The 11,282-nt window shown below is 38.4% G+C and overlaps 2 long non-coding RNA genes across 2 annotated transcripts; both read right to left on the bottom strand.

The window, feature by feature from the left end:
- Nucleotides 1-202: 202 nt before the first annotated feature.
- LOC118479923 lies at nt 203-3,405 on the bottom strand. The gene is made up of 3 exons (XR_004861541.1): nt 3,365-3,405; nt 2,242-2,328; nt 203-633 (listed from the first exon to the last, which is right to left on the bottom strand). It is a non-coding gene; the product is annotated as an uncharacterized LOC118479923 (long non-coding RNA).
- A 7,078-nt stretch (nt 3,406-10,483) lies between these two features.
- On the bottom strand, nt 10,484-10,952 carry LOC118479922. Its single transcript, XR_004861540.1, has 2 exons — nt 10,687-10,952; nt 10,484-10,606 (listed from the first exon to the last, which is right to left on the bottom strand). It is a non-coding gene; the product is annotated as an uncharacterized LOC118479922 (long non-coding RNA).
- Between the last annotated feature and the right edge of the window lie 330 nt (nt 10,953-11,282).

Below are 11,282 nucleotides of genomic sequence, written 5' to 3'. Positions count from 1 at the left end.
ACCTATTTACCATGTCGTTATTATAATTTGTTTAACATTTTTCTTTCACTTGGTTAACTGTACCATTTCATACGCCCACACGTTAGATTTACGTACCTGGGGTCAACTCGCCTCATTACTTGCCTTGATGCCGGTCCCAGACCGCATTCACAGTTCATCTCTCTCAACAATTGCGCTTACCCTTCACATAACATACTATTAGTATCCTTCAATTACATATTCTAATACTTACTTACATTCGCTGTTGCCTTTAGGCTTCAATCGAGTCTTGGATTGTACGGGCTCTTGGGAACGAGAGCACACCGGTTTGAGTTCAAGTATTTACCTCCCGTTACTTGATTCTCTCAAACCAGGGCTCTGATACCAACTTGTAACACCCTAACACGTTATAACTGAAAAGACGCAGCGGAAATTCGTTCCATAAAAATTTCTTTCATTAAAAACGTTTTGACCTACTAGCAAGTTCATTATGAAACACTTTCTTACATTATATGCATCTTTTATACTCATTTACATAACAAAAGCATAACTCATAACTATCAATTTACATAGTCAAGTATTCCCGTACAATCTGACTTGTGACTCGGTCTTTGATCGCTACTCCTTGTGATGAAAATCTGTGATTCGTACTACCTGCACCCACCACATACAATCGAAACATTAGCATACATTATATACAAACAAGATTCTTAATCGTGTAGTCTCGATTTGTTCTATCCACATATTCTTTCCATCCGTTATCTATCTAGATGTAGTCATTCCATCCGGGTGCCTAATCCTTAGCGAACCTCGATGGAGTACCTGCACCACATTTCATTCTCGAGGCACACTGTTAATAACGTCAATACTTAAGTGTATTGAAACCACGTATGCATTACATACATAACTACGTACATACATACCTACACACATTCATACATACATTACTTCATACAAACATACCTGCTCACATACTTACATTCATACATACATTACGGCGTACAAACATACCTACTTACATGTTTACATACATACATACATACATACATACATACATACATACATACATTACTACATACAACATACCTACTCACATACTTACTTACATGCATACATACATACATTACTACATACAAACATACCTACTCACATACTTACTTACATGCATACATACATACATTACTACGTACAAACATACCTACTCATGTATTTACATACATGCATACATTACGGCGTACAACTTACCTACTTAGGTGCTTACATACATACATACATACATACATACATACATACATACATACATACATACATACATACATACATACATACATACATACATACATACATACATACATACATACATACATACATTAATACCTACAAGCATTCCTACTCACATACTTAATTCATTACCCCGCGTACACACTCACACATCCCGAACTGAATCACATGTCATAAATGCTTTTAAAATATCTTTCAGATATATTTCGGATCTTAAAAGTGAGTTTCATACTCATCCGTAACTTACCAAGCCATTTGGTAGGGTTAAGGAACATTACAAAGACTTAACGAGGCTTGGAATGGGTTCACGGGGTCCGAGTTCGAGGAAAAACGAAGAAATTACATAAACAATACATTTGCATCAGCCCTCCACCGTAAGCTACGGTGGCTACCGTAGCTTACGGTGGCCCCAAATGCTTACGGTAGTTCTAGTCTGCCTTACGGCAGGAATAAATGCCCAGTTCCCACCGTAGCTTACGGTGGCACCGTAAGCTACGGTGGTGCCCAGATCAGCTCCCATCTTTCGCACTAAAACTCGCATAACTTGCTCGTTTTTTATCCGTTTTACCCGATTCTTTTTCCTACGCGACCGTAATTTAATTCTCTATCACATAGAGTAAAAATCCAATATATGGACTACCTAACTTTATGACTTATAAGCCTTCGGCTTATTACCCTTTTACCAAGTTTTGACCCGTTCATGCATATATCAACATAACTTGTTTCCAATTGTCCGTAAAACCTTTCCCTACATTTTAGACTAAGAATCCTTGCCTCGGGTCCACATTCTTAACGAATTTCATTACCGCTACCTTACTTATACATAATTATTCAACCCGTTTAGTCCCACAAACTATCTTCGACTATCTAGATTAATACTTATCTTAATACCTTCAATCATTCCATACCATACATGACTTCCCTTCATTTATAACAAGAAGGTTCTTATGTATACTAAGAAGTGAGTTGGATGTCACTTACCTTGTGCGCCCAAGTTCAAGCATAGGTTCCATGCTTCCTTTTGACCCGTTAGCCTCCATACTTGAGCCCGTAGACATGCTATCCATCCTTACATAACCATACATTGATACCCTTGTTAGTAAACAAGGCCACACATAGCATCAATCACGATAAATCTATGCTCAATAATTGACTTTCATTAGTGGATTTCTTGCAACTCATAGCATAGATTAACAATGAGATCCTTTTTACTCGCATAATATAAACATGCCATTACATATCTTGCTATGAATATACCGTGCATCACTTTGACTTCCTAAACCGTACATTTATGATAAGAGATCCACCTTACAACATTCCTACCATTGTTGACTTTCCATAAGGTCAACCATCAAGCATTTCAATTTTCCAACTTAGACACACATTCATTCACAAATTAACATGTTAGACCATAGTCATTATGCCATCTACGCTTCATACTCATTTTGTAGGACATATTTGGTCGCATAATCAAATAGTTACATATACATATATACATACCATTCCGTTCATAACAACATCTTCATAGTTAACGTCAATATCATTTAAGTTTACTCTTTTCAAGAATTCTCATTCGTTCTATAACTATTCTTAAGTCGAAACTAATATAATCAAACAATCCATATATATTCATCACATCATTCAAGCGTATAGCACGGATTTCACATATTATTGTCGTTTAGGCATTTCATCAAACACCTTGTGTGCGTACTAACATCTAAGCTTAATGTACAACTAATTCATGCATATCCTTCTAACCTCATACATAATTCACCAAAATCAATTACTAATCATCATGTATCATACCAAATGAACATTGAACATAACATCATCATATTCCTATACTTTCATCTAACAATAATTCATCATACCCACATGATACATCATTCTTTCAACAAGAATTAAACATAAATGGTGATTCAAGTCATCATCCTCACCATAACAAACGGGTTTCGCATCTAAACTTCAAATTAACACAAATCTTACATAACCCATGTTCTATATGATGTTTCTAACCCTTATACATAATCAATTTCATATTATCTCACGGATTAGAGCATAACCCACTTCACCCATGATCACCAATCTTAAATTTAAAACATACCTTATGATCTCCTCATGTTGGTGATCATTAATCCATGCTCGGTTATAGATTTAAGCATCATTTAGCCTTTCAATTTGGATGATCTTTCATGTTTAGGGTTTGGAGTTCTTGAGAGCTCCTGAAGCTTCACGAACATAGACGTATGTGTGTTTGTGTGTGTGTGTTGATCTTTTAATTAGTAAACAACTTTCATTTGTTTCCACTTTAGCCCCTCGGGTTTTCCTTTAAAACATAACTGACACTACCTTTCATTACTTAATACTTTTGACCATACCCTTAACTATGTTAAATAGCCTAGTTATTTATTTCATGACGTGTCATAAAGGAACATCTGACAAATATTAACATTCAGATTTTGGGGCGTTACAAGTTTTGTCATGATTGGGTCTATGATGACTGGATTGGAGCTGTTGAGAGCTTCAATGGGCCTTTCAGGTTACTAGGTTACTACCAAAATTTGATCGAAATGTCACGCTCCAGTCAAAGATAATATTTATATGCCCTAATGTTACAAACCGAATCGTTAACCAATTGATCCAAAGAAATTAGATAAGAAACTTGAGAGAACTTGAAGATTTTTGGAGAAGACTTAATTCATATTCATTCATCCTAATAACTTAGAAACATAAATGGCTTTATATAGCCCTAAAAGTAAATAACCAATACTACCACTAACACCACTATCATAACTAAAAACATGCAACATAAAGGAAACAACTAATTGCAATGCAGATGCATGGACTTCGTGGGTACTTCATGGGTTAACCGAATAAGGCACACATCAATCCACCTCACTTGAACTCGACTTGTCCGCAAGTTGAAAATCCGGATACGACTTGGTGTAAACCACAGCGGACGCCACTCGACTCGTACTCGTACTGTAGCATTCGAAGCAGTCACAACGGGGCACCAAGGTGGGTGCCACTCGCGTTCGTCGGCTACGTCTTCTCTTGATGTTCTGTTGCCCTTTTTCGAGTTTCAGTTGTGTTGTTGGCATGGCGGAGGGCTGAAGACACGAGCCGAAATTGTGGCCGGTGTAATCTGTAGGTTCGAAGGTGCAATGTTTTCAATAGATGGTGTTGGTTTGGTGGTCACAAAAAACACGTGTGAAGGTGGTAGTTTGATGGCTAGTTTGGTTTTTGGTGGTGGGTAGGCAACAGTTTGTGGTGGTGTGGCGGCAGCGGGTGACACGGCTGCTGGTGCGATAGCGGAAACGGGTGGTGGAGGTCTAGGGGTGTGGCGGGATTCGAACACGGTTCGGGTTGATCGGATCTCAGTGAATACGGTTTCAAACCGGGACTCGAGTCTTGCAAAGGATTCCCTCCATTGACGAAACTCGGGTTTGGACAGATTTTGAGCAGCCATAGGTCTGAAAGGGGATCGCGAGGGCTCTGATACCAATTATTACGAACCGAATCGTTAACCAATTGATCAAAGAAATTAGATAAGAAACTTGAGAGAACTTGAAGATTTTTGGAAAAGACTTAATTCATATTCATTCATCCTAATGACATAGAAACATAAATGGCTTTATATAGCCCTAAAAATAAATAACCAATACTACAACTAACACCACTATCATAACTAAAAACATGCAACATAAAGGAAACAAACTAATTGCAATGCAGATGCATGGACTTCGTGGGTACTTCATGGGTTAACCGAATAAGGCACACATCACCTAATTACTAGGTTGCTAGATCTAGTTGTGAATCTCAACACAGAGCAATGACTAACATTACTGCTGAAATTGTTTGGTTGACTCATCTACTTCAATACCTTTATTCGTTGCCTCCCAACAGACCAACTATTCTATGTGACAATCAAAGCGCTATTTTTCTAACCAAGAATCCAGTCGCTCATAAACGGGCTAAACATATTGATCTTAACTATCATTTTTTACGTGAATTAGTAATTGTTGGAAAATTTGTCACCAGATTTGTTCCAACTAAGCTTTAGGTGGCTGGTATTTTCACTAAGAATATTTCAAGTTCACAGTTCACTTTCTTTCGTCAATTGCTTCACATTGGACTGCCACCGTTACGCTTGCAGGGAATGTTAGATAATATCTTTATGTATTCCATTATGTTAAATTTATACAACTGTATTTCTTTAGGATTCCAGATGTATCTTTTATATATTGTTTCTTGTACCCAAAGATTTCATTCAATAACATACATTAAAATTCGATCAGATATGAGTACCTAGTGACCTAGTCTAAAGTCCATGCCTCACGACAATTTACAATGTCTTCTGAGTTGTTAACAGCTGGTGTATTCTTGTTACACACATAAGTCACTTTAGCCAAAATAGAAACCAAATGGTATAAAGATATAGAATTTCCCTGGATGTAAATGATTCTCATTGAGAAAATGGTTCTCAAGGCACATGACATATTCCATTACAATCGCATAACCTCTTTTAGTGGTTGGGCACTTTTTTCTATAGATGTTCGAGAAGTGAGTTTCTTTGATACCGTCAACTTTGTAAAATATAGCCACACCATCAATAGATCAAAACTGACAGTTACTTAAGCATACTATGGTATATAATGTCAGTAGTTAACAAAATATTATATAAATGATTATAATTTCCATACAAGGAGAATATTATATAAATGATTATAATTTCCATACAAGAAGAATATTATATGAATGATTATGAATAAAGAACAGTCCTGTAATCCCAGCAAAATTAGCAATAATTCTTCAGTGAACTTAGGAAAAATGACCAAGTTCATCATCCCATTGTTGGGTTCGTAGGCTTTAGGGTAGCCGGCCCTAATTAGGGTTAGCCTGCCCTAGTTAGGGTTAGCCGGCCCTAGTTATTAGGCCCATTTAGTTAACTTGTTGACCAAGTAGGAAACCCTAATCTTGTTCTATAAATACCTATTATGTAACTGTAATCTGTGTCATTCTGAAAACAGTTGTGAGCATCTAATAAAAGTAAAACCCTAGTTGCAACCCGTGGACGTAGGTCACCTTGACCGAACCACGTAAATTCTCGTGTTCTTTATTTTCTGCTAGTGTGTGTGTGTGTGTTTGTTCCGCTTCTGCTCGAGCCTACTCTGATCCGATACCCCTAACAAGTGGTATCAGAGCCAAAGGTTCAGTAAAATACACGGTTCACACGGTTATCGCAGGAGAAGGAGAGAGCTGGACGAGAAATCTTGATCTGCTGTTGTTGCCGTCGCCGCTGACTTGTTTACGGCCCGTACCTATTCTCTGGTTACGGCTCGTAAGGTCTAGGGTTTGCGCCGTAGGGTTTGCTGTTGCAGATCTGGTGGTTTTGGAGTGTTTGGCGATTAGGGTTTCGGTTCTTGAACCCTGGTTATTCGTTGATTTTACGCTCGGGTTTGCAAGAGAAGTCGCTGGTTTGGGTACTTCGGGTTTCTGGTTTATTGAAAGTTGCTCGGGTTTCGGCTGCTTGGTTCCTTGTGGTTTTTTCTGGTTTTTCTCGTTTGCTATGGCTGAAGACGGGAAGTTCCGAATCGAGAAGTTCAACGGTACTGATTTTGCTTGGTGGAGAATGCAAATAGAGGCGTTGCTTGGTGAATGCGATTTGGATGTGGTACTGGAAGAAAAACCTGCTGGAATGGATAAAGCTGCCGAGGCAATTTGGAACTCAAAGGACAAAAATGCAAGAGGTAAAATTACATTGGCTTTGACGAGGAGCGTTGCATTTAATATCATGAAAGAAACAACTGCTCGTGATATGTTAGAAGCTCTGTCAAATATGTATGAGAAGCCGTCTGCCGGTAATAGGGTGTTCTTGATAAGGGAACTGTTTAATATGAGGATGAACGACGGCAGTTCAATTGCTAATCACATTAACGAAGTCAATTCAATTTTGTCCAGGTTAGCAACTGTGGGCATGAAGTTGGATGATGACACTCAGGCTGTGGTTTTGTTATCTTCCTTACCTGATAGCTGGTCAGGATTTGTGACAACGGTCACTGAAACTGCTGGAACTGGAAATTTGAAGTTTGATCGGGTCCGGGATAGTGTTTTGGGTGAAGATGTTCACCGGAGGAACACTAGTGGAGGATCTACTTCTGGTATGCTTAGTGTTAGCAGGGGAAGAGGTAAAAACAGAAGCAGTGGGAGTCGTGGGAAAAGCTTTTCTAAAGCTGGGAAAAATGTGAGGTGCTGGAACTGTGGTGAAAAGGGGCATGTTAAAAACGAGTGTCCTGATCCTAAGAAAGATGATGGTAAGCAGCATGTAAACAGCGTTGTGTCAGATGAATCTGACGGTGACGTACTAGTTTGCTGTGAAGAGTCTATAGATTCTTGGGCTATGGATTCTGCTTCTTCGTTTCACGCCATGCACAGCGGGGAGACGATGGTGAATCTGAAAAAAGGAGACTTTGGAAATGTACGATTAGCTAACGGTCATGTTCTTAATGTTACGGGTATGGGAGATGTCAATCTGAAGACTCCAGGGCACTACATGGAACTTAAAGAACGTCAGGGTAATTCCAGGTTTAACGAAGAAACTTATTTCTGTTAGTCAACTGGATAAACAGGGACTAGATGTTAAGTTTGGTGGTGGGAAGTGGAAGGTGATTGATGGAAATCTTGTTGTTGCCTGTGGGAAGAGACGAGGATCGTTGTATCTAGTTGAGATACCTGCTGAGGGAGTAGCCGTCCCTGTACAACATAAAGTCTGGTTCACTGAATCTAGTAAGCGGAAGAGGGTTCAATTTGCGAACTTGAATCCTGGTGCTTTGGGGATGTCAGTTGAATGTGGTCGGGGGTCTAAGTTTAAGCCAGTCAGGGGATTTGGTGATAGTGGGAGCAGGGGTCGTGTTCCGGGTACAATCACAAAGAACCGTTGGGTTTTGAAGACGAAGATTCCGACTAAAGAAAAAAGCTCTCCTGGAAATAGTTTGCAAAATGTGGAGAGTGGTATTAATTCTCGGTGTATCTCTAGAGTTGGTGGATCGTGCAAGCCGGTTGAGATAGAGAATGGGTCTGATAAGACTGTTGGGTTGGAGCTTGTGGGAGCTTCAACTGGTCTCTCAGGTACTTAATGAGAGGTGTGGTTGCAACTAGGTGGCTTGGATGTGACTGAAGTCTTAGCTTGTTCTTGGAACTGGAGGCTGGGAAGACTTGAACGTAAAGATTACTGAAGTTACTGGTGATTGGTTTCTTGGATTCACTTTGTGGACTATACAAAGCCTCCGAGTGGGAGATTGTTGGGTTCGTAGGCTTTAGGGTAGCCGGCCCTAATTAGGGTTAGCCTGCCCTAGTTAGGGTTAGTCGGCCCTAGTTATTAGGCTCACTTAGTTAACTTGTTGACCAAGTAGGAAACCCTAATCTTGTTCTATAAATACCTATTATGTAACTGTAATCTGTGTCATTCTGAAAACAGTTGTGAGCATCTAATAAAAGTAAAACCCTAGTTGCAACCCGTGGACGTAGGTCACCTTGACCGAACCACGTAAATTCTCGTGTTCTTTATTTTCTGCTAGTGTGTGTGTGTGTGTTTGTTCCGCTTCCGCTCAAGCCTACTCTGATCAGATACCCCTAACAATCATCCCTTCACAAAGTAACAGTAAATGAATCATAATGCAAAATGTCATTATCACGTAAACGTTACAAAATTTAAAATAAATAAATGGTCTTGATTTCTCAATAAGGCCCTTCGGGGCGTCTTCGGTAAACCGAAGCGGGGTGGAGAGAAGGAAGGCGGTAAGACACCGCCAACCCTTCGGTAAATGAAATCGGGGAGGAAAGAAGGAGGGAAGCCGGTGGCGGCTCACCGAGAGAGAGGGAGGAGAGAGAAGGCAGCTGTCCAATCAGGTATTTTCTTTTTTTTTTTTTTTTTTTTTTTTTTTAAAAAAAAACCAATTCACCTAATAGGGGAGTGGCGCCATCAAATGGGGGTGTTAGGGGAGTTTAAGAGGGGAGTTGACGTGGCACACGGGGATTGGTTTGGCGTAAGAGAGGGCACTCACCTATTAGGTGTGCACCCCCTTCACCCTAATACATGTAAGTCTTATAAAGTATACTTTTCATAGCCTCTCGTCCAACAAATAAAGGTTAAGGTACATACTTGAAGACAATATATATAAAGCACAAAGTTTGCATATATATATGACCATTTTTCTTCAATTACATATTTGGTGATGATGAGTAACTACTCATCTTATTTCATCTAAGAATCGCTTGAATACGTTTGAGGAAAGCCACTCTTGAGTTAATACCATGGTTTGTCTAGGCTTGTCATGTGGAATTGTATGTCCTGCGCCCTGTACACCATTGCATAAAAACATATTTTATATTCGTTATAAATTGATCATACACGTATAGTTTCTTGAGTATTTCTAGAGAACACGGTTTCAAAATAAGAAATAAAACCTGAATTCAATTTATTGTATGGTTTCAAAATAAGAAATAAAAACCTGAATTCAATAGCTAAAACTGGTGATGATTTTTTCTAACCTTTACCGTAGCAAATGTCAATGAATAATCGTTTTGGGCATATTTTGTTATATATCTGCAAAAGAAAAATTGAAATAAAAATATATGAATTTAAGAACTTTAGGAAGAACAATTCCTCAAGAATACTAATATAAAACAAGTTCTAAGTTCAGTTTCCTTTACTTATGTCCAAGTTTCGTTTTAAATGATATATAAAAGGAAGATCCACAAACTAAATATACTGCATTGAGCTCTATCTCACCCTCCAACTTGACCATCAATGTAAAACGGTTTCCATGGCACTTCAACTTGCACATTGAGAGACGTTATCCATTGCTCAACCCCAACATATGGAAATGTAAAATCATGATCACCACTGTCAATTAATAAAAACATTATATGCACACGTTCAACCTAATATATCCGATAATAATTGTATTAGAGCTCAGTGGCGGACCAAGGATTTTTTTTTTTCAATAGGGTCCATTTTTTTCGGTGTTCAAAATTTTCATAATAGAGCTGATGGCCTCTTGTCCTTAGCGGCACTAGGTATTTGTACCCACCAAAGTGGGCAATAAGTACATTTTAGAAGTAGATTATAGGTGAGAGGGGGATGTTCACCGTTAGAAAAATTATTAGAATTTGGATGGGATGCAATGTTGCATTACCTCATAATCAAAGCTCTACATTTTTCACTAGAAAGTTCCTTATGGTGGGAAAAACTACTAAAGATATCATAAGAATAACACAATGTGTCATTCTTTCCTTGATCGTAATGCAAGGTATTGTTGATCAATTCCCATTTTCCAACTGTTCCCTGAGAAAACAATTATATAATGACACATAATGATAGTTCAGGTTCAATTATATCTGCATGAAAATACTAATGATGCTTACTTGACGAATGTTGAGAGCTTGTTGTACAACTTCGGTGTTCGCCCATTTATTTAAGGCCTTGGTATAATCACTCTGAAATGACCAAGTTGAATGCTTCAGCTGCATTAGATTTGTTGCAAACACAGAAAATGGGAAAAGAAAAAAAAAAAAAAAACTCATAACAATTTTAGAGGTTATTTGGTATTGTTTATTAGGCCTTTGTTATACTTTAACTCATTTTAACTCTATCTAAGTGTTACATCAACCTTTCTTCCCCATTTCATTTTACCTTACTTCAAGGAAATGGTTTAATCCCTTTAACTTCATCTAACCCTATTTCTTAGGTGGTTTTGGTTTAAAAAAATAAAAGAATAATCAATTCAGTCTCTTAACATCCGGTTAACATGTAAACATACAACCCATTTAACGCCCCTTAACACAAGAGGGGGGGGGGGTTGCGATCTCGGTTAACATGTCATGTCACCGTTAACACCCCAAATGTAGAGTACACCCCATGGCCTTACAGTCGCTTAGGATTTAGAAAACCACTTTAATTTGGAATAAGGAAATTCCAACTGGATTATTTAAAACTTGTTATTTAATCCACAAGTTAGCGA

This window comes from Helianthus annuus, chromosome 6 (assembly GCF_002127325.2).
Source record: "Helianthus annuus cultivar XRQ/B chromosome 6, HanXRQr2.0-SUNRISE, whole genome shotgun sequence".
NCBI lineage: Eukaryota > Viridiplantae > Streptophyta > Magnoliopsida > Asterales > Asteraceae > Helianthus > Helianthus annuus.
The sequence above is the reverse complement of the archived record's forward strand: the minus strand, read 5'-3'. Positions and strand labels throughout refer to the sequence as shown.